The sequence below is a fragment of the Carcharodon carcharias genome, chromosome 18 (assembly GCF_017639515.1).
Source record: "Carcharodon carcharias isolate sCarCar2 chromosome 18, sCarCar2.pri, whole genome shotgun sequence".
Taxonomy (NCBI): Eukaryota; Metazoa; Chordata; class Chondrichthyes; order Lamniformes; family Lamnidae; genus Carcharodon; species Carcharodon carcharias.
In genome coordinates this window covers 31,106,893-31,130,069 of record NC_054484.1, presented here as the reverse complement: position 1 = coordinate 31,130,069, position 23,177 = coordinate 31,106,893, and positions in this window count along the sequence as shown.

The window sequence follows — 23,177 nt, the reverse complement described above, 5'->3', positions numbered from 1 at the left end:
AGGAAAATGGGTGCTAAGTGCTTGTATAATTATTTCAACATCAGTAAATTCTACTCCCAGATATTTATAGTTTAGGCATTACACTGTATTGTATTATTGCACAAATGCTTAATGTGCTTCGATCAAATTCTCCTGCCTGTTATTTTAATGGGGTCATTAAACAAAATATTTTAAATGAACATTAAGAATGGGCGAAGGCATTTGATATGAGCAAACTAAGCCCTAAATAATAACTTACATTGACATAGCGCTTTTAACATAGGACAGAAATCTCCAAGCCCGCTGGCGGCGGCCACTATAGGTGGTGTGCGCGGAAAATATGGCACGACCTGCTTCAGGACGGCATGAAGGCAGGTCACGATTGTCCGCTCAGCCTGTCGACGGCAGGAAGCGTTTCCTGCCATCGGTCGGCGGGGAGCTAATTGTAATACAGCTGCATATAATTAAAAGGCCATCCCGCCAGGCTCTTGGAACTCCGCAGTATCATCCTTCCACATCGGTGGGAAAGCACGCCGACATGTTTCACAACAGCACTTGGCGATGTGCACTTGGGGACCTTCACTTTGGGAGAACTGAGGTGAACGAGCAGCAGCGTTCCCCACAGATCATGGATCCTGGTGACCTGGCTGAACGCCTGATGGCCTATAGAGACTGTAGAAGGCGGAGGAAAGAGCGACTGAGACACCTGGCCGTGCAAAGGCAGGAGCAGCAACCTCATGAAAAATGGGCAGCAGGGGCTTCCGCACACGCTGCCCAGGAGTGACAGTGAGCCGTGGCTGGTCGGCGCCTAGTGACACCCAGGGTCTATAGACACCGTCTGCCATTCCTGCAGGTGACTGAGAACCAGTGTCGCTGACAACTGCACATATCTATGGACCTGGTGGCTCATATCTGCCACTTACTGCAGGACTTGGCAACAAGGGGACATGGAGGGCATCCACTGCCAATGGCTGTGAAAGTGACCGTGGCGCTCAATGTCTATGCCAGTGGCTCCTTTCAGGGCTCCACGGGTGACCTCTGTGGGATTTCACAATCCGCCAGCCACAAATGCATCCATGAGGTCATGGATGCCAGCTTCTCTATGGCACACAACTTTGTGCATTTCGCCTGGGACCAGGACAGCCAGGATGTAAGGGCCTTTGGATTCGCCCTGATCTCAGGATCCCCACAGGTGCAGGGTGCGATTGGCTGCACTCATGTGGCACTCAGGTCTCCATCACTATACTGGGTGGACTACATCAACCGCAACTCACTGAACATGCAGCTGGTGTGCGACTACCAGAAACACACCCTGCAGGTGTGCGCACGGTTTCCAGGGAGTGTGCATGACATCTACATCCTGAATCGCTCACAGATTACTGCAGTCTTCCAGGTTCCACAGAGGCTGCAGGGTTGGCTCCTTGGGGACAAGGGCTACCCGCAGAGGCCGTGGTTGATGACACCCTTGTGGTGGCTTCAGACTGCAGCAGAGCGACGCTATAATGAGGCTCATGCTGCAGCTCACAACTTGGTGGATCAGACCATTGGGATGCTGCAGATGTGGTTCCGATGCCTGAACCTGTCTGGTGGAGCCCTGAAATACAGTCCAGAGAGGGTGTCTTGTGTTGCCATCATCTGCTGTGCCCTTTATAGCCTGGCACTGCAACGGGGTGAGGAGCTGGATGAGGAGGAGATGGAGGAGCAGCATTTCTCCTTCCATGAGGCGGATGCTGATGGGGATGAGGGTGAGGGGGTCCTTGTTGGTGATGACGACGGGGATGAGGCTCTCGCACTGGCTAGGCGAGGCAGGCTCACTCGGGAGGCCCTCATAGCCACCAGATTTATGGAGGATGATGACTTGCAGTGAGGTGTCCCCTTAGATCCTCACATTGCAGTTGTGAATGTTTGACTCCAGTCTGGCTTATCACACCACCAATACCCTCTGTGAGAATGCTCCTGTCATGGAGATGCAGTGGAAGCCCTAATAGTCACTCGATTGCAGGAGGATGATGATGGCAAGCATTGAGGACATCCCATAGATCTTCACACAGCCTCTGAGGATGTCTGACTCCTGTCTGGCTGAAGGGATGCTTGTGCTCTATGATCAGGGCCATCTCGGAGACGCAACCACAAAACTTTAAATGCATCTGATGCTGTGTCCACCTTCAGCACCTCAGCCCTTCAGGAGCTGGTGCACAGCATCACTGGTCGCAGATGCTGGTGTGATGGGGGCCAGCCCCACCTTAAACGTGCTGAGAGCAAACAGAGAGAATGAAAGAACTCTGTGACGCCTGCCCACTACATTCTGACAGCTATGACCAATGCTGCCGAAGTGCAGGCATCAATAATGTTTCCAGGGAGTGTGAGGGTGGACTATTACTGTGGTCTGAAGGCTGCACAGGACACAGGGAAGAGGCCCTGGACTGAGACACCTGCCTTTATCTTCTGCAGAAATGTTTCACATGTGAGTGACAAGAACAAGGAGCCACAGGCAGGGAGAAATTCTTAGGAGTTTATTAACAATAGTGAACAGTATGTACAAGTGATCAACACCCATGACCAGGCTGTGCAACTACTGTTACCTAACTTTCCTAATCCTGCCGCTATGTCTTGGTGCTCCCCGGACATCCACAGCAGAGGTGGAATCAGCCTGCTGACTGTGACGCCCTGTCTGTGATGATCTTGGCAGGCGTCCTCTGGAGGGCCGAGGCTTGGAGGGCCCCGGCCTGCTTTTGGGGTCCTGCTATGTGGCAGTGACACCCTCCTCGGCCTCTGAAGCTGGAGCTGCGGAGGTTACAGGACGATGGGATTCGGATGGGCCAGTTACTCCCAGAGTTGCCTGGGTGGATGGCCACGGAGTATGCACCTGCTGATCCTCCTCCCTATGGGTGCCCGAGGGTCTCCGGCTGACTCCATGAGTGGAAGACATAGCTAGAGTGAGATTGAGCTGCCCAGCAGCCCTCTCGGGTGCACACCATTGGAGGCCAACTACAGCATCAGTGATGGAGTTAAGCCCGTGCAGCAGTGCAGGAGTGACATGCGGGACCAAGGTCTCCATGGTGGCCGCCATCCTGCCAGTGTTGACCCCAGTGTGTTGCAATGCCGGCGCTATCACCACAGCTTGAAGACAGATAGACTCCTCCATCGTGCCTTGCAATCTGAGGAGTGCAGCGGACATCCCTTTCTGATGTTCCCGAGCTTGCCTTTGCAGCTCCAGCAACTGTGACATGACTGGGTCGAGAGGCTCATCATCTGACTCAGACTCAGCAACGTTCTGGCCTCCAGCAGTCCTCCGAGCGCCAGGGATGTGGCACCTGGCGAAGTCCCTGCCTCCGTCTGCTGTGGATCAGGCAGTGCGACGTGCTCACCAGATTGTGATCTTGAAGCTACTGTAAAGCTAGGTCCCACCGAGGTGTGTGTTTCTGCGCTGGTGGAGGGTGTGGGTGAGCGCTTTGATGGGACTTCAGGGAAGATGCCTTCAGATTCCTGTTTGGAGGGTTCTTCAGAGCTTGATTGGATGCCCTGAGTCATGAACTCTGTCAGCTGTTTGGCAGATGTTACTGTGAAAGCAAGGAGAGATAATTAGTACACGCCAGTGGCCTGTGAAATAGGACACATCACTCACAGCATGGTTGTCTGATGGATGTAGTACTGCTGAATCCTCACTTGGCAGAGCAGCGCCAACCTCACCATCAGCACAGGACCAGTTCCAGTCATCGCCGGCCAGCTGGATGATTCTGTTTCCAAATTCTGTCAGAACTTTGATCACCTGCCTGCGACCTTTCCATCCTGTTGTGTGCTAGTTTGTCCTGCATGGATAGGGGTGGGGAGAGTGTATCAGGACGCCTGCCAGGCCAGATGATAAGTATATCTGATCTGTGTGGGTGGTGAGTGGCCCCACAAACAGGATGAGGACAATGGCGGTATATGTGAAAGAGTGAATGGTGGTATCCCTTGAACTGGCAGTGAGTGAAGGCCTTGTGGATGTGTAATGGGTTTGTCAGTGTGTGAGTTGCGAGTGATGAAAAGAGTAACCTACCCTGGCGGAACGGAGGAGATTCTTCATCCTTTTGCAGCAGTGGGTGGCTGACCACTGCTGCCACCACCTCCCAAGCCAGGTTGGTGACTTCGCTGCCCATCCTGCGGCCAGAGCTGGGGTACAGCATCCGATGGACCTCCACATCATCCAGCAGTCTCTCAAGGAATCCGTCGTTGAAGCAGGGAGCTGCAGTCTTTTTTCCTTTGCTGGCCATGTTTCCTGGGCTGCGGTGATGAGCTAGTGGCGATGAGTGCATTGCTGGCGGCTGCCTTTTAAAGATGGTGGCTGGCGTGGTGCAACAGCGGGGTGATGGCGGGCAAGTGAATGAGAGCCCACTCGCCAAGGAAATGGCGTGCTTCGCAGGAGTGAATAAATAATGAAGTGGGCTTGGGACGATACAGCGTAAAAACCCCCCATTTTCATCAGCGAGTAGGACTCCATTTTACCCACCCGCTACCGCACTGAGTGCAATTCTGGGAAAATTCCACCCTCAGTAAGACATCCCGAGGCTCTTCACAGGAGCGATACCAAACAAAGTTTGATACTGAGCCACAAAATGAGATTTTTGGACAGGTGATTAAAGAGAGATAGGCTTAACAACCACCTTCGAGAGAGGTATATAGGGGGAGAAGGAATTCCAGAGCTTCGGGTTTCAGCAACTGAAGGCACAGTTGCCAATGGGTGGAGAAATTAAAATTGGGATTGCTCAAGTGGCTAGAATTAAAGCTTAGATCTCAGAGGGTTACAGAATTATGGAGGGGTGAAATATTGGAGAGATTTCAAAACAAGGAGACTTGTCAAATCAGAAACTAAGGTAGGCCAGCAAGCATAGGTGTGAAGGGTGAGAAGGACTCAGGATATGGGCAGTAGAATGGGCAGTGGATGAGCTCAAATTTATGGAGGGTACAAGTTCAGAGTTTGGCCCAGGAATGCATTGGAATAGTTGATACTAGAGACAACAAAGGCATAAAAGAGGGTTTCAGTTTCAGATGAACTGAGGCAGTGGCAGAGACAGGCGACGTTACAGAGGTAGAAGGAGGCAGTCTTAGTGATGGCGAGGATACGGGGCCAGAAGCACAGCTGAGTATCAAATAGGACAGCAAAGCTGTAAGTAAACTGTTTGGTACAGACACAGGCAGTGATCAAGGAGAGGGATATTATATAATAGCTAGGTGTACATATTTATGATTAAAATTTCAAGCATAACAAGGAGTATGTGAAAGGCTTTGAAGCAATTATGAAAGACTTGATAAAGTATATCTCTATAACTGTATATATAAAAGTTTTGCATTCAGCACTTGTTCATCACACACCAGATGTTACACTCAATGAGTGACGTAGTTACGAATGTAAAATTATCTTAGCAAAATTGGGGAAAACTAAACATTGCATCCTGCAACCTGAAATTTACAAACAATCTTCTGATTGCTAGTTAAACTGAGCAATGGACAAGTATTTGCTATTGATTGGATTGCCACAGAGAGTACTTGAGCTAAACGTGACAGATCAGGTTAGCAGCTAAACGTCACAACTATGTTCCTGATCCCAGAATATCTGTGAGCAATGGCACTGGAGATCCTCTTCCTCCTTCAGGTACCAATCTCTAAAAGGGCATTGGTGACCATGGACTTCCATCAGATTGGTCCATCATTATGCTTGGCAAACTGATGCAGTGGTTCGCCATTGCCTTCTGCAGTATGGCTGCCCAGGAAACTCTCCTGCTCACCATCAAGCATATCAGGAGGAATTACAGGCTGATAATCATCCTGTTTAGCCACATTGTGAATACGCCTTCCATAGCCATCAAGTGGGACTTGAACCCAGACTATCCAGCCCAAAGATAGGGACACTACCACTGCACTACCACACTGGAGATCCAGTAGTATTATGGTCTTATCGCATATGAGCTGTGGAGCCAAATATCACAGATTCCATGACAAGATTAAATTACATAAAACTGTCATGGTAGTTCAACCACTATCACCCTGATCATATTTTGTGCTTCTGTAACTTTAATGATATAGCTTCTACAGCAGTGTTCGCATCATATAAAAGATTAACAGTTAGTACACACATGGTCAGTACGATCTCCTGAAGTGATTTCATTCACCTGGGGATCAGAGAGGAATATTCCAGAGTTATTTTCCCCATTTTAGCCTAGGGTTTTTTCTTCTCTTTTTACCTTTTCCAGCTGATTACATTGCTGCAGGGAGGATGTAGGAAGTGTCCAACCATGAGTGACCATCATTTTTGTACATTCATATTTGAATTTAAAACAGTAACATAAGTTCTTCATAATTCACGGGATGAGATGTCACTGGCTAGGCAGCATTTATTTCCCGTCCCTAATTTCCCTCATTCAGAGGGCATTTAAGAGTCAACCACATTGCTGTGGATCTGGAGTCACATATAGGCCAGACCAGGTACGGATGGCAGATTTCCTCCCCTAAAAGGCACTAGGAACAAGATGGGTTTTTATGACAATCAGCAATAGCTTTGTGGTCATCAATAGATTTTTAATGCCAGATTTTTTATTGAATTCAAATTTCACCACATACCATGCTGGGATTCAAACCCAGGTTCCTGGAGAATTACCCTGGTTTGCTGAATTACTAGTCCAGTGACAATACCACTATCCCACCACCTCCCCATTGTGGCATGACTCCTGTTGAATTATATCAGCAAAAGTGTCAAATCAAGTACAAAAATGAAAATGTTTAATCATTGTTGTATGTAAGAGATTTCTATTAGTAGACAGAAGCTAATTTGTATTCCATATTTGGAATGATGGACTAACATTGTGTTGTGAAACCGTGCTTTATATCAAACTTAATTTTTGAATTTACTGGCTGGAAACCCCTGATTTTTTTTTTAAAGATGAAAACCACATTCCATTGACTTGGGATCATAGTAAAAGATGGCTTCACATTTGCATCACTGTACCTTCCATATTCCAAAACTATTGAAATGGAAACAACCTCTCTGCAAAGCTGCACCAGGAACAATGACCTTGAAAGAGATAAACAGGAGTCATTTCCTACCCTATAAGCAAAGCACCCAGCCAAGCATCTGGGTGCTAGGCTGGGTGGAGACAACCCATTAGACATAATCAGTTGGACATTGGTGCCCTAGCTGGGTGAGGAATTTCCAACTTTGATCAAATTAAGGTAACTGGAATACACTAGGCATGACTATATTTGGGTCACTGAGCAGTTGGAGAGAGGTCATGTGACAAGCGAACCCTTTGTGCCGTTTAAGCACCTGCTTCTCTGCAGAGCAGGATAAGCAACTGAGGTGCTGAAGGAACAAGACCCCGAGTGGGTTCTTCACCCCCCTCTCTCTTTCTCTCTCTCCCCCTCTCTCTCTCTTTCAACCCCAATCCAACTGGCAAGTTTTGAACTCTGCAGACAGAGATTTTACAAAACTCAGCCCAGCACTCCAGAAGAACAGATAAATTTTCCGTCCACATCTTTAAACCTCCTTGATGACACAGCAAGGCCACCGAGTGCAATCAGCTTGAATTCACCAAATTCAGCCTGAAACCAGCCAAGGTCAACATTCAAAAGCTGTATTCCCCTTTAATTTTACTGTATTCTAAATTACTTAATCTATCCTCTCCACTCTAATCTATTTGTGTGTGTGAAGTTTGTGTGAGTGTGTGTTTGTGTGTGTGTATGTGCAAGAATTGGAGTCATTTTTATTATTTTTACTTAGACTGGATTAAGTAAGATAAAAGACTATCCTCTTTTCTTCTTAAAACTCAAGAAAACATGTCTGATCATGTATTTTATGATCACAGCATGTAAACAGTTAAATATTCACAGAATTGGCAAATATATCCTTTTTAAAAAACAATCTCAAGGAGAAGTTTCTTCTTCGTTCATGGGATGTGGGTGTCGCTGGCTAGGCCAGCATTTATTGCCCATGTCAATTGTCCTTGAAAATTGGTGGTGGGCTGTCTTCTTGAACCACTGCAGCTCATGTGGTGTAGGTACACCCCACAGAGCTGTTAGGGAGGGAGTTCCAGGATTTTGACCCAGCAACAGCGAAGGAACAGCAATATATTTCCAAGTCAGAATGGCGTTTGGCTTGGAGAGGAATTTGCAGATGTTGCATCTTGTAGATGGTAAACATTGCTGCCACTGTGCGTCAGTGGTGGAGGGATTGAATACTTAAGTTGGTGGATGGCATGCCAATCAAGTGGGCTGCTTTGTCCTGGATTGCGTCAAGCTCCATGACTGTTCATCCAAACAAGTGGAGAGCATTCCATCACACTCCTGACTTGTGCCTTGTAGGAGCTTTGAACAGGCTTTGGAGAGTAAACAAGTGAGTTATTTGTCTCAGAATTCCCAGCCTCTGACTGCTCTTGTAGCCACAGCATTTAGTTCCCTGTCAATGGTAATCCCAATGTTGATAAATGTTGATGGTGGGAGATTCAGTGATGGTAATGTCATTGAATGTCAAGTTGGGATGGTTAGGTTCTCTTTTGTTGGAGATGGCATTGCCTAGCACTTTTGTGGCACGAATGTTACTTACCACTAATCAACCTAAGACTGTATGTTGTCCAGATCCTGCTACATATGGACACCAACTGCTTCACTAACTGAGGAATCATAAATAGTACTGAACATTGTGCAAATATCAGCAAACATACCCATTTCTGGGGGTGGAAGGTTATTGCTGAAGCAGCTGAATATGGCTTGGCCTAGGACACAATCCTGAGCAACTCCTGAGTGATATACTGGAACTGAGGTATTTAGCCTCCAATAACCATCTTATTTTGTCCTAGGTAGAGAGTTTTCCCCCTGATTCCCATTTTTGCTTGGGCTTCTTGACATCACATTCAAATGCTGTCTTGATGTCAATGGCAGTAGAAATCAACTCACTGTCCCCTCAGGATATCAGCCTCAGTTCAGTGGTAGTTTGCCTCTAAGTCAGAAGGGTCCAAATCCCACTCCAGCAATTTGAGCACAGCATCTAGCCTTACTCTCAGTGCTGTACGGTGGTGGGGTTGGGGGGATGCTGCACTGTCAGAGGTACCATCTTTCAGACATTAAACCAAGGTCCATCTGCCCTCTGAGGTAAACATAAATATTCCATGGCAGTATTCAAAGAAGAGAGTGCAGTTTTTTCTGATTTGCTCGCCAATATTCTTCCCTCAACTAAGCAGATTATCTAGTTATTATGTCATTACTGTTTGTGGGACCTTGTTGTGTACAAATTCCCTGCCACATTTCCTACATTACAACAGTGACCACACTTCAAAATAATTGGCTGCAATATGCTTTGGAATATCCTGACACTGTGAAAGGTGGTGTTTAAATTCAAGTCTTTCTTTCTGTCTAACATAAGGATAGGACACAAGTTTTCAGCTTCAGCTGCCCATACAACTATTTGGACTGTGTGAAGGATTCCATGAGCAGCGTAGGAAGCATTTCTCAACAGTGCAGGATGGAGCATTACTAAGCTGCACCACTAAGTAGCCAGCAGCAGAGCAGAGCTGGCTGATGTTAATCAGCAAGTGAGAAAAATAGCTACTTGCACTGTCAGTTGTGAAATCAAGCATGATGAGCCAAAGGATCTAAGTGAGAGAAAAAAAATTAAAATATTTGCAACAATAATTCTAAGTGCCATTTGGCTGAGTAAGTTCTGTGCTTTGAGATAAGGCATAACGGAGAGCCAATTGTTCAGGTATTCCATTCTTTGGACTGTCGGAGACTGGACGTGTGAACAAGATGCATGGCAGGACCCCACAGAATTCCAAACACACTGATCTTGAGGGGAATTTCCCGGGCAGTTTGAACTTCCAACAGGCAATTTCCCTCCGTCCCGGGACCCTCTGTGAATGTCTCAGACTCTGAGTTAGAGTCAGAGATTTCGGACAGCTCCATGGGACTTGTCTGAATAGTTACCCAGCAAATATTAGGCAGAAAAGTCCCGGTCTAATTTTTGGATAATTACATAACTGACCACCCAATCATTCTTTCTGACCCTCTGACTGCCCTTTCGACCCCCACGCACTACCCCCGACCCCTGACTACATTCCTGACCACCTCCTGACCCGACTCAACCCGACTATCCCCCCACCAGTTGACTACCCTACCGACCCAACCTGACTAGTCCCTGATCTAACTAGCCCTCCAGACCTGAACAGACTACCCCCTGACTCACCGACCAGCTCATCTATCTGCCACCCTACCCACATGCCCCCAATCCACCTACCACCTCACCCACCTGCCACTCTAGCTACCTACCACCCTGCCCACCTGACATCCTACCTACATAACACCTCACCCACCTGCCACCCTACCCACCTTTTACCTTACCTGCCTATTACCTCAACAACCTGCCACTCTACCCACTTACCTCATCTACCCACCCACTTACTTCACTCACCTGCCTATGCCACTGTAGAGTAAAGGGTTAACTCTAATAAGAGCATACTGAGCATGTGAATAGAAGCAATATCACAGTGATGCCACTCACTGAGAGAGGATGTCTGGGTAGCATCTCAGAGGACAGCTTCAGCTATATGTTAGTCTTATTTGACTTTGTAAATAGTTAGCATGTAAATAAATGTTTTTTGAATGAAGGCCATTGCCCCTAGCAAGATTTCTTTCAGAATTAGAAGCTAACGAATCCCCAGACAAATCCATGATAACAGAACCACCTTACCCATTCACTCATTCATCCACTGACCTACTCACGAACATTCATCCATTCGCCCATCCACTAACATTCACGCTGAACATTTAAATTAGTGTTGCAAAAAGGGGGTGTGTCTTGTCATCCTCCCACCAATGGTACAGCGCTGCGACGGAGCTATCCAATGGAGATCTCCGCATTCTCAGAGAAGTTAGGCTAAGAATACCCAGCAAGAAATGTGAAGTAGCGTCTAGGCATGGCAATCCTCGAGTGGAGCAGCAATCCAATGATGATTGCTGCTTATGAAACATTGGAGTGAAAGTTCTGTGCTCATTTAAATAAATTTTAAGTTTATTGACTTCTTCACATTCATATCTAAGTGCTAATGTGACAAACACATTACTAACAAAGCTGCACTCTTACATCAAAGCATCGGTTGAAGTTTGCACTCCATTGCAGAAGAGCACAAATTCTTTCAATTGATAAGCAAAAAAAAAATCACCCTATCATCTAAAAATTATTGAAGATTTTAAACTATCCTGTTCAAAAGCAAAAATGCGGTAAGGTGTGTTACGTGTAATTGAAAGCTGTTGAGTGGGTTTGCTCTGCTACTGTTTCTCTGACATTTACATGGACCGTATACTAGTCACATTTTAATATGTGAAAATGCATCATGCAGCATATGGAAAATATTCTGGCTGTTTGCAAGCGCTTCAAATCATTATTTGTGGTACTGATGGTTGATAGTTATAGGGTGAGGGAGAGCTGATGTGATCAATTCAGTGATGCAACTGTTCTTGAAGAGGAGCAACCTTAACGGTGATGGCATTGCATAAAATTAATCAATTTTTTGAGATTGTAGCATTTAGATTATTAGCAAGCTTTTGCACTGAGTCACACAAGATTGCTAACTCAGTGATCTTATAATGGGAAGTGAAGTTTCACCAAGGAGGAAGATTGTAGAGCGACTGACTGCAGATCACGTTTGAAACCTCCTAGCCATTAGCTGGAGATTAACATATAGGCAAATAAAATGATGTATCATTAGAAAGAGAAATATTTCCAAAGTAAAGCACTAAGTCTATGGCGAATGTTTTCTTTTAGCTCTGCTTTGTGGGGTGCTGTTGGTGCATTGGATCTATACATTGTGATTCTCAGCTTCATCATAACCCTGAATGAGCAAAATCAGGACATAGTGAAATGGGAGTATAGGTGGAAATCAGTTCTGCTCGATCTCTACACACAATGGAAATGATGTGCATTTGTGATCAGGTTTAACCCAAGTGCAGGCAATGCCAACCAAAAATAGATGCGAACTTCATTATAATTTGTGATCTGTGATGTGTATGGCACTTTTGGTACGTTGGCACTATTTCTCAGCTGGATAAGTAGGGCATCTAGGGTTACTGGGTGGCGCCTAAACATACAAACTATAAGTTTCACGTGTGCTTTGGATAGTTTCTTGGAACTCTCATACTTCATTTTAACCTCCTTTTCTTATTGGCTAACTTAGAGGCTGAACAAGCTTTGTGACACAAGTTTTGGTCCACCTATTTTTTGTTAGCATGCTACGTGTTGGGACAGCAGATCCCTCGGGGGTGATTTCCGTTGAATACTTATAGTGCTTAAGAACCTCTGAGGTGGCCAAGCTGGGATCCTCGGCTGCAATGTTGAATCAGCCATAAATCCAGTGCTAGGAACAGCTGCCCAGAGCTCACTATACAGTTGATTGGCACTTAAATTGCCTATTAACGCTCATTAAAGAGGTTGCATGCAATTTTGGTGACTAGACTTCAACAACGCCCTCTCCTAACATCAGCTAACTGTTTGGGAGTAAATACAGCATTTATGTTGATTTCAAACTCTACTTAAAAGGATTCTCACCGTTTTGTGCTCATTGCTACTGGAGCTGTGAAGTGGACCCTCTGAAACACACCATAAGGCTTTATGGAACATTTTGTCAAAACCCTAACAAAATTTATTCCAGATATTTGCTGAAGATTTCACTTAAAAAGAGTAAATGTTGTACTACTCCACCTTACAGGAATCACCAGGAAAAAAAGCAATAATGAGCATCTTGCCATAAGGCTCACCTTTGGTCTAGATGAGGAATGAAAGGAGAACATGAGGCCAGACAGAGCAGCACCAGCTACACCAGGACAGAGACAGGAGAGTGGGGAGGTGTCCTGCCCCAGTGTGGATATAGGACATCCAGTGCTGCCTCCAAGAACCTGTGCATCCTCTCCCTTGGTCACTGAGCCACCCTGAAATGTACCGCTGTATCCCAGGCAGAGCACTGCAAATCTTTAGTGGAAGTAGGTGCGAGGAGCCCACATATACTGTCCCATGAAAATTGTGTCTAATCAACAAATGCGTGCTAAGCCTGCAGGTCTCTAGTTTAGCACACATATTTAATAGTTTCATTTGTGTCTGTTTCCTAGTAAATGTAATATTTTTTGATGTGGAAAAGCTCCAAAATGTGACTTCTAGTGCCTATGTGCTAAAGCAAATAAGCACAACATGAAAAACCCAAGCCAATCAGCAGAAATTTCTAATTTTAATCTGGAGACGCAGTCAATGTTGAAGCTGGGGTCTGATTCTAGTGTATTATATCTTGAGCATAAAAGATGATAGGAACCATAAGCATAAGTGGTTTTGAAATAACTCACCCGCATTTTAAATTCCATAATCTTCTGTGCTGGTTTGGCCATTTCTGGCCAGATTGTACTGGATCTACATATAAGACTAATGGAAACAAGTGGAGACATTCCATCCCTCACCTATTGTCTTTTGTGGACAACAAAATAGTAAGGTTCAAACTAAAAGTGCATAGACTTTTGCTTCCTAGGCTAGAGAGAAAGTACCCTTCAGCCTGGACCAACTGGAGTTATACTCCCGCAGACAGAAATGCCTAAGTTCTGCAGTCCTGCCACATCCAGTCATGAATGTTGGTGAACAATTAAACAACTCACTGGAGGAGGAGGATCCACAAATATCCCCATCCTCAATGATGGAGGAGCCCAGCACAGCAGTGCAAAGGGTAAGGCTGAAGCATTCGCAACAATCTTCAGCCAGAAGTGCCGAGTGAATGATCCATCGCAGCCTCACAGAATTTTTTTAACGGCACAGAAGGAGGCTATTCAGCCCATCATGTCTGCACCGGCTCTCCAAATGAACATTATGGCCTAGTGCCATTGCCCAATCTTTTCCCTGTACCCCTGCACATTCTTTCTATTCAAATAATCATCCAATACCCTCTTGAATGCCTCAATTGAACCTGCCTTCACCACACTTCCAGGCAGCGCATTCCAGACCCAAACCACTCATTCTGTGAAAAAGTTTTTTCTCACGTCACACTTGCTTCTTTTGCAAATCACTTTAAATCTGTGCCCTCTCGTCCTTGATCTTTTTACGAGAGGGAACAACTTCTCCCTATTTACTCTGTCCAGCCCCCTCATGATTTTGAACATCTCTATCAAATCTCCTCTTAACCTTCTTCTCTCCAAAGAGAACAGTCCCACCTCTCCAATCTATCTTCATAATTGAAGTTTCTTATCCCTGGAACCATTCTTGTAAACCTCTTCTGCACTCTCTCTAATATGTTCACTTCCTTCCTATAACGTCGTGCCCAGAACTGTACACAATACTCCAGCTGAGGTCTAACGAGTGTCGTATACAAATTGAGCATAATCTCCTTGCTCTTTTACTTCATGCCCCTATTAATAAAGCCCAGGATACTATATGTTTTATCAACTGCTCTCTCCACCTGTCCTGCCACATTCAATGATTGATGCACATATACACCTAGGTCTTTCTGCTCCTGCAACCCCTTAAAAATTTCATTCTTTATATTGTCTGTCCACATTTTTCTGACCAAAATGCATGACCTCACACTTCTCCACATTGAACTTCATCTGCCACCAATCTGCCCACTCCATAACTTGTCTATGCCCTTTTGAAGTTCCACACCATCTTCCTCGCAGTTCACAACACTTCCAAGTTCGCATCATCAGCAAACTTTGAAATTGGCCCCTGCACACCAAGATCTAGATCATTAATATATATCAGGAAAAGCAAGGGCCCCAATACCAACTCCCGGGGAACTCCACTACAAACATTCCTCCAGCTTCTCCGGAGGTCCCCAGCATCACAGATGCCAGTCTTCAGCCAATTCAATTCACTCCACGTGATATCAAGAACGGCTGAAGGTTCTGGATACTGCAAAGACTATGGGCCCTGACAATATTCCAGCAATAGTACTGAAGACTTGTGCTCCAGAACTTGCCGTGCCCCTAGCCAATCTGTTCCAGTACAGCAATAACACTGGCATCTACCCAGCTATGTGGAAAATTGCCCTGGTACGTCCTCTACACAAAAAGCAGGACAAATCCAAACCAGCCAATTACCGCCCCATCGGTCTACTCTCGATCATCAGTAAAGTAACGGAAGGGGTCATCAACCATGCTATCAAGCAGCATTTGCTTAGCAATAAACTGCTCACTGATACCCAGTTTGAGTTCCACCAGGACCACTCTGCTCCTGACAGTGTTGTTCAAACATGGACAAAAGAGCTAAACTCCCAATGTGAGGTGAGAGTGACTGCCCTTGGCATCAAGGCAGCATTTGACACAGTGTGGCATCATGGAACCCTAGCAAAACTGGAGTCAGTGGGAATCAGGGAGAAGAACTCTCCACTGGCTGGAGTCATACCTAGCACAAAGGAAGATGGTTGTGGTTGTTGGAGGTCAGTCATCTCAGCTCCAGGACATCACTGCAGTAGTTCCTCTGGATAGTGTCCTCAGTCCAAACATCTTCAGCTGCTTCATCAATGACCTTCCTTCCATCATAAGGTCAGAAGTGCAGATGTTCGCTGATTACTGCACCATGTTCAGTACCATTCGCGACTCCTCGGATACTGAAGTAGTCCATGTCCAAGACCTGGACAACATACAAGCTTGAGCTGACATATGGCAAGTAAAATTTGTGCCACACAAGTGCCAGGCAATGACCATCTCCAACAACAGAGAATCCAACCATTGCCCCTTGATGTTCACTGAATCCCCCACTATCAACATCCTAGGGGTTACCATTGACCAGAAACTGAACTGGAGTAGCCATATAAATACAATGGCTACAAGAGCAGGTCAGAGTCTAAGAATCCTGCAACGAGTAACTCACCTCCTAACTCCCCAAAGCTTGTCCACTATCTACAAGGCACAAGTCAGGAGTGTTATGAAATACTCTCCACTTGCCTGGATGAGTGCAGCTCCCACAACACTCAAGAAGCTTGACACTGTCCACTTGATTAGCACCACATCCACAAACATTAATTTCTTTCATACTGACGCACATTAGCAGCAGTGTGTATCATCTACAAGATGCACTGCAGGAATTCGCCAAGGCTCCTTCGATGGCACCTTCCAAACTCACGACCAGTACCATCTAGAAGGACAGATAGATGAGAACACCACCACCTGGAAGTTGCCCTCCAAGTCACTCACCATCCTGACTTGGAAATATATTGCTGTTCCTTCACTGTCGCTGGGTCAAAATCCTGGAACTCCCTTCCTAACAGCACCGAGGGTGTACCCGCATCACATGGACTTCAGTGGTTCAAGAAGGCAGCTCACCACCACCTTTTCAAGGGCAACTAGGGATGGGCAATAAATGCTGGTCCAGCCAGCGAAGCCCACATCCCATGAATGAATAAAAAAAATTAGTGTACATTAGTGTAGGAGGATTCATAAAGATTTTGCATCGTGGACTAGTAATAGCATAACACCATTGTAATGATTATCAGTTAGATAACGACATAGGTGAGATAGTTAAACTGTTGTCATTTTTTTGTTCAATCATTATTCCAGGAAATAACAATCATTTGCATTCTAACATTATTCTAAAAACTTGTGGTTCTTTAGCAATCCTTCTATCACACTGTATATGAAGGTTAAGGCTGCAGTTTTTTGCATACTGCGGTTTCAGCGTTGGAACTATTTTCAAAGTTATCTTGCATACCTGTTGCCATCTGGCTGTAAGGTGCCAGTTATTCAGTTTCCCTGGTTCCCTTCCCTTTTTTGTTGCTTAATTGTTTTCCAAGTTAAGGAGACAGTGAGCCTGAATTTCCTCAGAGTCTGATGTGCATCAGGAAAGCAGGAGAGGGGAACAAAAAGATGGCATGGGACTTGTAATTGGAAGGATCGTTACCCTGATGATTCAAGAAGTTTGGATGAGCAGAAGTTGAATCTTCACTATAGAAGAGCATTGAGTCAGAAAGAAGGTGGAAATGATAGGATGGTGTCTTCACCATCAACATTCACGACTAAAGCCTCCTGAATGCTTAATAATCTGAATGTCCGACGAGATTGACATCCTGTTCAATTGAAGGGCTTAATCGGGGTCTCCCAAGTGTATCTAGCCTGGCCCCAAATGAGGCAGAAGAGTGTTGGCATACTTCAAGCAATCAGCCCTCTTATAAAATAACCTGATAGCCACAGGCTTTCTCCAATCCCTCCAGTATTTTTCTAGTGTTGCATCTTTCTCCCCCTCTTTTTAGGAGGCAGTCTTAAAAATGTCCCACTTTCTGCTCTGGAGAGAGTACAGAGGAGATTTCCAAGAATGTTTCTGGGGCTGGAAAATTGCAGCTACGAGGAAAGATTGGATAGGCTAGGGTTGTTTTCCTTAGAACAGAGGAGGTTGAGGGGTGACCTAATTGAGGTGTACAAAACTGAGGATCCTAGATAGGATTGACAGGAAAGTCCTGTCTCCCCCAGCTGAGGGGTCGCTTACCATGGGGCATAGATTTAAGGTGATTGGTACAAGGATTAGGGGAAAAACTTTTTCACCCAGTGGATGGTGGGCATCTGAAGAGTTCACTGTCTAAATTGGTGGCTGAAATACTCAACTCATTTAAAAGATACCTGGATCTGCACCTGAAATGCTATAACCTGCAAGGCTACAGACAGCTGGAAAGTGAGCGGTTAGTTTATTTTCTCTCGTTTTGTCTGGTGCAAATACAATGGGCTGAATGGCCCTTCTCTGCGCCGTACCTTTTCTATGGTTCTATGGTTTTTCTCGAAATATTTAAGTGCTAATCTCACATTTCATTGCAATATTTAAACCAGATGGATTTTCACCTTTAATTAAGAGGTGTCCAAGTGGGTGTCAAAAGGACATTAGAATTCATGCTCTGTTGCTTTTGGGACTGACAACTTTAACTCCAGTCACAGCAATTTGGGACTATTCACTTGCTGTTGCTGGAGAATGCATGGACCTAGGATTGACAGCTATTTCAACCATGATATGGCTATTGGTTTAATTGTAGCTTCATACTCTAACATGCACTTCTGATTATCACACAAGCTAAAAGTTTAATAGGCAAAGACCATTAATCAAATTAATTAACAAAATCAGGCAGGATTTTAAAATACAGCATATATGATGAATATTAGAGATAATGAAAAGTGGTTTTTGGTTCCTGGAAAATAAATAAATAGGTCCCAAAATACCTGAGTTTATTATCTGTGGTTTGTAATCAAACGCAACGGTAATCTATAGACTTACCCTGTTGGACTTGTAGGATCAATGGAGGGGTATTTCATTAGAATGGTGAATTAAAGCATAACTTGTGGTGTGTTTCTGGCATCCACCTGCCTGTCACGACCAGAAACATTAGCCTGGAAAATGTCCCTCCCAATTCATTAACAACTGTGCTTTCAAAATCCTCGATTCACCTGAATATTTCTGCAGCTATCATTAGTCCCCATTAAAACCATTACCCAGCTCATTTTGATCATGTCCTGGGATGGCCCTCATCTCCAAGGGATACTGACTTGCACGGCTATGATGCACAATTGTTTTGGTATTTACCTGCCCAATCGGCCTAGACCACACAAAGCACTATCGGGTCCTGTTCTTGTCTGCCAAAACTGCTCACGGTTCCACAATCATCCTGGAATGCAAAGATAATCCCTGGTTTCTTTTCCCTACTGCAAACCATCTCTTTAAACCCCTCTCCCCTATCTTCACTTCCACCTCTCCAACAGCAAGTGTGAGGAGATCATGAACTTCATTGTCACTAAGATTGAGATAATTTCATCAGCTGCCTCTGTTGCATCCCTCGCCTTCAATAGCCCACCAGGCTAAACTTCCTCTAGTATCCCTTCTTCCATAGCCCTGAACATGCTTTTTTTATTCATTTCTATACTATCTCTGTCCATGCCTCCACTTATCTATGAAACTCACCTTCTTCTCCCAAAACCCTATCCCAACGAAAACGTTGACCACCCAACTTCTGTTCCTGGCTCCCATGTTAGCTGATATTTTTAACAGTTCTCTTTCCTCAGGTGCTGTCCCCCTCTCCATCAATTCTGCCATCTTTGCCTCTCCTCAAAAAAGTAGCTCTTGACTCTTTCCTTGCAACTTACTGCTCCACCTCCAACTTCCCTTTCCCATCCAAAGTCAATGAACATGCTCTCACCTCCCAAATCCATACCCATCTATCTCAAAACTCCATTTTTGGATCCAAATTCTGCTCCTGTCGTAGAACCGAAACAGCTCTTATCAAAGTCACAAATGACATTTTATGTGACTGTGACAAAGGTAAACTTGCCCTCCTTGTTCTTCTCAACCTATCTTTACCATTTGGAGTGTCCTCTTGGCCCGCCTCATTCTCTAGTACTAGATCCAGCAATGTCCCCTTTCTATTTTGGCTGAGAACATACTGATCAAGTTCTCCTGAACACATTTCAGAAATCCTTTCCACTTCCCACCCATTACATTAACACCATTCCAATTGATATCTAGATAATTAAAGTTCCCCAATATCACCACTCTATAGTTCTTGCACATCTGTGATTCCCTGCAGATTTTCTCCTTGCTCCATCCCTCACTCTCGCAATTTGGAGGTCTATAGAATACCCCCAGTAACATCATACCCTTTTTGCTTCTCAACTCTAGCCAAATGGATTCTCTCCTTGCCCCCTTAAGTATACTCCCTCTTTCCAACACTATAATGTCTTTCCTAATCGGTGCTGCCACTCCACCTTCCTTTTCTCCTTCCTTATCTTGAATCCTTGAATACTAAGTGACCGGTCCTCACTCATTTTTAGGTCTCAGGCGCCAGACTGATTTACAGGAATGCCATGGCAACTGTCTAGCCAGTGCTAATAAGCCCATTGATCTCAACAATTCCTGCTGCTTGAGTGCCTACCCACAAGTTCTATGGCCTGCACCTTATAGGGGGAGGTAAGCTCTTTAATGTCAGGAATTATTCCTCTGGTTTCTACCTTTCATAGATATTGTGCACATGTTTCTGCCTTAAAAGAAGTAAGTGCTTTACTTGGAAGATAGCATTTGTGGGGTGTCTCCCAGGTGATGTCATAAAAGAGTTGGTATCACCCTGTTAAAGTGCAGGAAGGAGATTAAAACATCTGCACACAAGTCATCCCATTCAGGCGTGATGGAAATACATATTGGAAAGTACAGAATTAGTGAACTTCTTAACCATAGTGCAGTATGAACAACGACTTGAGCAACTAATGACTTTAGCAGGTAAACAATTTTCTAGAGCCCACGGTGCCCAGCGAAGAAAAGGACATATGGCTAGTCTCTTACCTTGTCTATCCTCATCAGGTTATTGAACCCTTCCTAGTATGGGTCTTCAGTTTAGTCGTCACTTAGTGCTGCTTCCGTTTCCCTCCGCATGCCCTGCACGTTCTTTAGAGGTTTCCTCCCATGAGCATCCAGCAGTCTCTTTCATTCCCCTTTGCTACATTTCATCCAGGCATGTCTGTAGGTTAATTGCCAGTGCTTTTCTTCACTGCCCCTTGCTGAAATTGATTCCTCCTTTAGTTGCCTCTGTCTTGTTTTGCAACTGAAGACTTTTTTCAAAGTGCCACAAAATTTCACATGAACCATCTATTACAGCAGCCAGTCAATTTCATGCCCTAAAATTTGAAAGTGGCAATGCAAGGAATTATACAATAAAAAAGCCTATTTTTGTTTCTTTGTTTCTTTACTTGTCCCATTACTACCCCCTTGTACCTTAATTACACCATCATTTTTGTCATTTAATCTCTGTGGCTCTCGACCCTATCACAAGCCTATCCTTTTGTTCTTTCCTCCCGTCCCCCCTTCCAGCCTCTGTACTTTCTTGAAACCTGTTACATCTCTAACTTCTTCCAGTTCCTTTGGAAGGTCATTGACGAGAAAAGTGAACTCTGTTTCTCTCTCCACAGATGCTGCAAGAGCTGAGTATCTCCAGCATTTTCTGTCTTTATCTCATACTTATTGTGCGCTAGGTCAAATTTTAAAAAAAAGACAAACCTAAGAAGTCACAATTAATAGAATTTACGTACAAGAGCAGTTAAAAACTTTCCGATCAGGAAAATCAATACTTTGGCACCTGTCATATCATCTTACCAAAAATGGTAATCTCCAATATATCAAACTACTTTGAAATATGTGCATTGAAGTTGGACTTTTTGCCCTTCCTTCCAAGCACGAACAGCCATTAAACATCTATTTAAAAGGTGTGAATTATGACATAGAAACTATCAGCAGCAGCATGCAGCATCTGACAAAGCTGATTAATAATATCAATCTGCCGAAAGCACATCCTGTGGTTGTGGCAGGCAGCTGCAAATGTGGACGCTATTGATCATTAAAGTTAAATGCATTCATTGGCAAAACTAAGATGCAAAACTGCGCTCATTATACTTTAAAGATAAAATGAAGTTAACAGTTGCAAAGCATCGAGAAACTTTGGAATGTCCTCCGTTTTCTAAGTTTCTGAATGACAAAGTGTCAAAAGGAAAGATTGCAAGTTGGCAGCTGGAGATATGACATGATGTTCAATAATTGTGTTCCCTTTGAAGTGGCATAGACAAAAAAGATATTGTTGCAATGTGCATTTGCAAGTTTGTCATTCTCAAACCATATCCTCATGTTTTCACAATTATAATGTCTGGGAAATCATAGCACATTTATAAGCATCATTAATAACAATGACTTTCAGGAATATTGTGTACATAGTTTGTTTCTTCCTCCTTTCACACAGACACACACCTTATGTTCAATATTTTCTCCCCTCTGTCTCCAACAGGTCCACACTCCATGGCACATCAGGCACTTTACCTGAACTTGAGCCTTTGCCAGAGAGCTGTAGTAATTGCGGAATGGAATTGAGAGTAACATAGAAAATATTTCTTGTTTGAGTGGTTTGAGATATTTGAGGAAAAAGATGGTAAAACACTAGATAAATTCAAGTCTTTCATTTGCTGTTTTAAGCATTTTTGAACTCACGTTTGTGCATATTTGATCCTGTCTCCATCAAATGCTGTCCAATTGTGGGGTCACATCTAACAGTAGGTGGTTGTTTTGAGTTCATGAGCATGGACTGGTTGAGTACGGTGTGTAATCTGCCTATTACAAACAGCCAAAGGAACATTTCATTCCAATAATTGGCTGATGGAATCGACAGCCTACATACCTGGCATCAAAATTCATACACAATGTTGCTCAATTGTCTGGTAGGCAGAATGCCATTTTGGACTGATGGCAGCATCATATTAGTGGAAATTGCCACTCACGTGGACACTGCATAACATTAGCCTGAAGCAGCTTAACATGTTATTCAAATTTTTGGGATACTTTACCTCTCCAGGGTAATTTGAGGGACAGTGGGCACTTATCAGAACTGAAAGTGATGGTCTTTGGCCCATTGCAAGTTTGCATAATACACAGCTTTAGTAATTATGGTTTTATTTAGTGTGTAATGTACCTTTAAGAATAATACTTGTTAGGAAAGATCATATGATCAGTAGTAACCAATAGGAGAGTAGCGTGGGCTACCTCAGCAGAGTGCGTAGAGTTGGAGTTGAAAGAACATGTAGTTGCTACTGAGTATATTGTAAATAAACTTAATGTTTCCACCCAAGAAGTGTCTGCAGTTCAACTCTATTACTAATAGTACAACTCAGCCACCCTGCGACAAGGATAAAACAGGATTGAACAGAAGAAATCAAGTTAAAAATAAATCGGCACTGTATCTCACCCAGTGATCGTAAGTAGCAAGTTTCATTAGAATTCAAGAAGTTATCCCCTCTCAAAATGCCAGTTTGGGAGAATTAATCCTCTTGAGCCAGCCACAGACGATTGGTCCCAATGCATAGACCACCTCACGTTCTTTTTTCAAGTGAATGTGATTACAAGGGAAGAGAAGAGACGAGCGATCCTCGTGAGTACTTGTGGGAGCAAAACCTACAGTTTGATTCGAAGTTTGACAGCACCGGTGCCCCAGATTCAAAGAATTTTGATGAATTTGTGGACCTCATGAAGGGTCACTTTCAACCCAATCTCAGTCATGATGCAGAGGTTCATGTTTAATTCATGAAATAGATCCCCAGGTGAGACAATTGCATGCTACATGGCAAATTTGAAGCAGCTAATAGAATATTGTGAGTTCAATACAACTCTGAACGATATGCTCAGAGATCGTTTAGTGTGTCATGTGAAA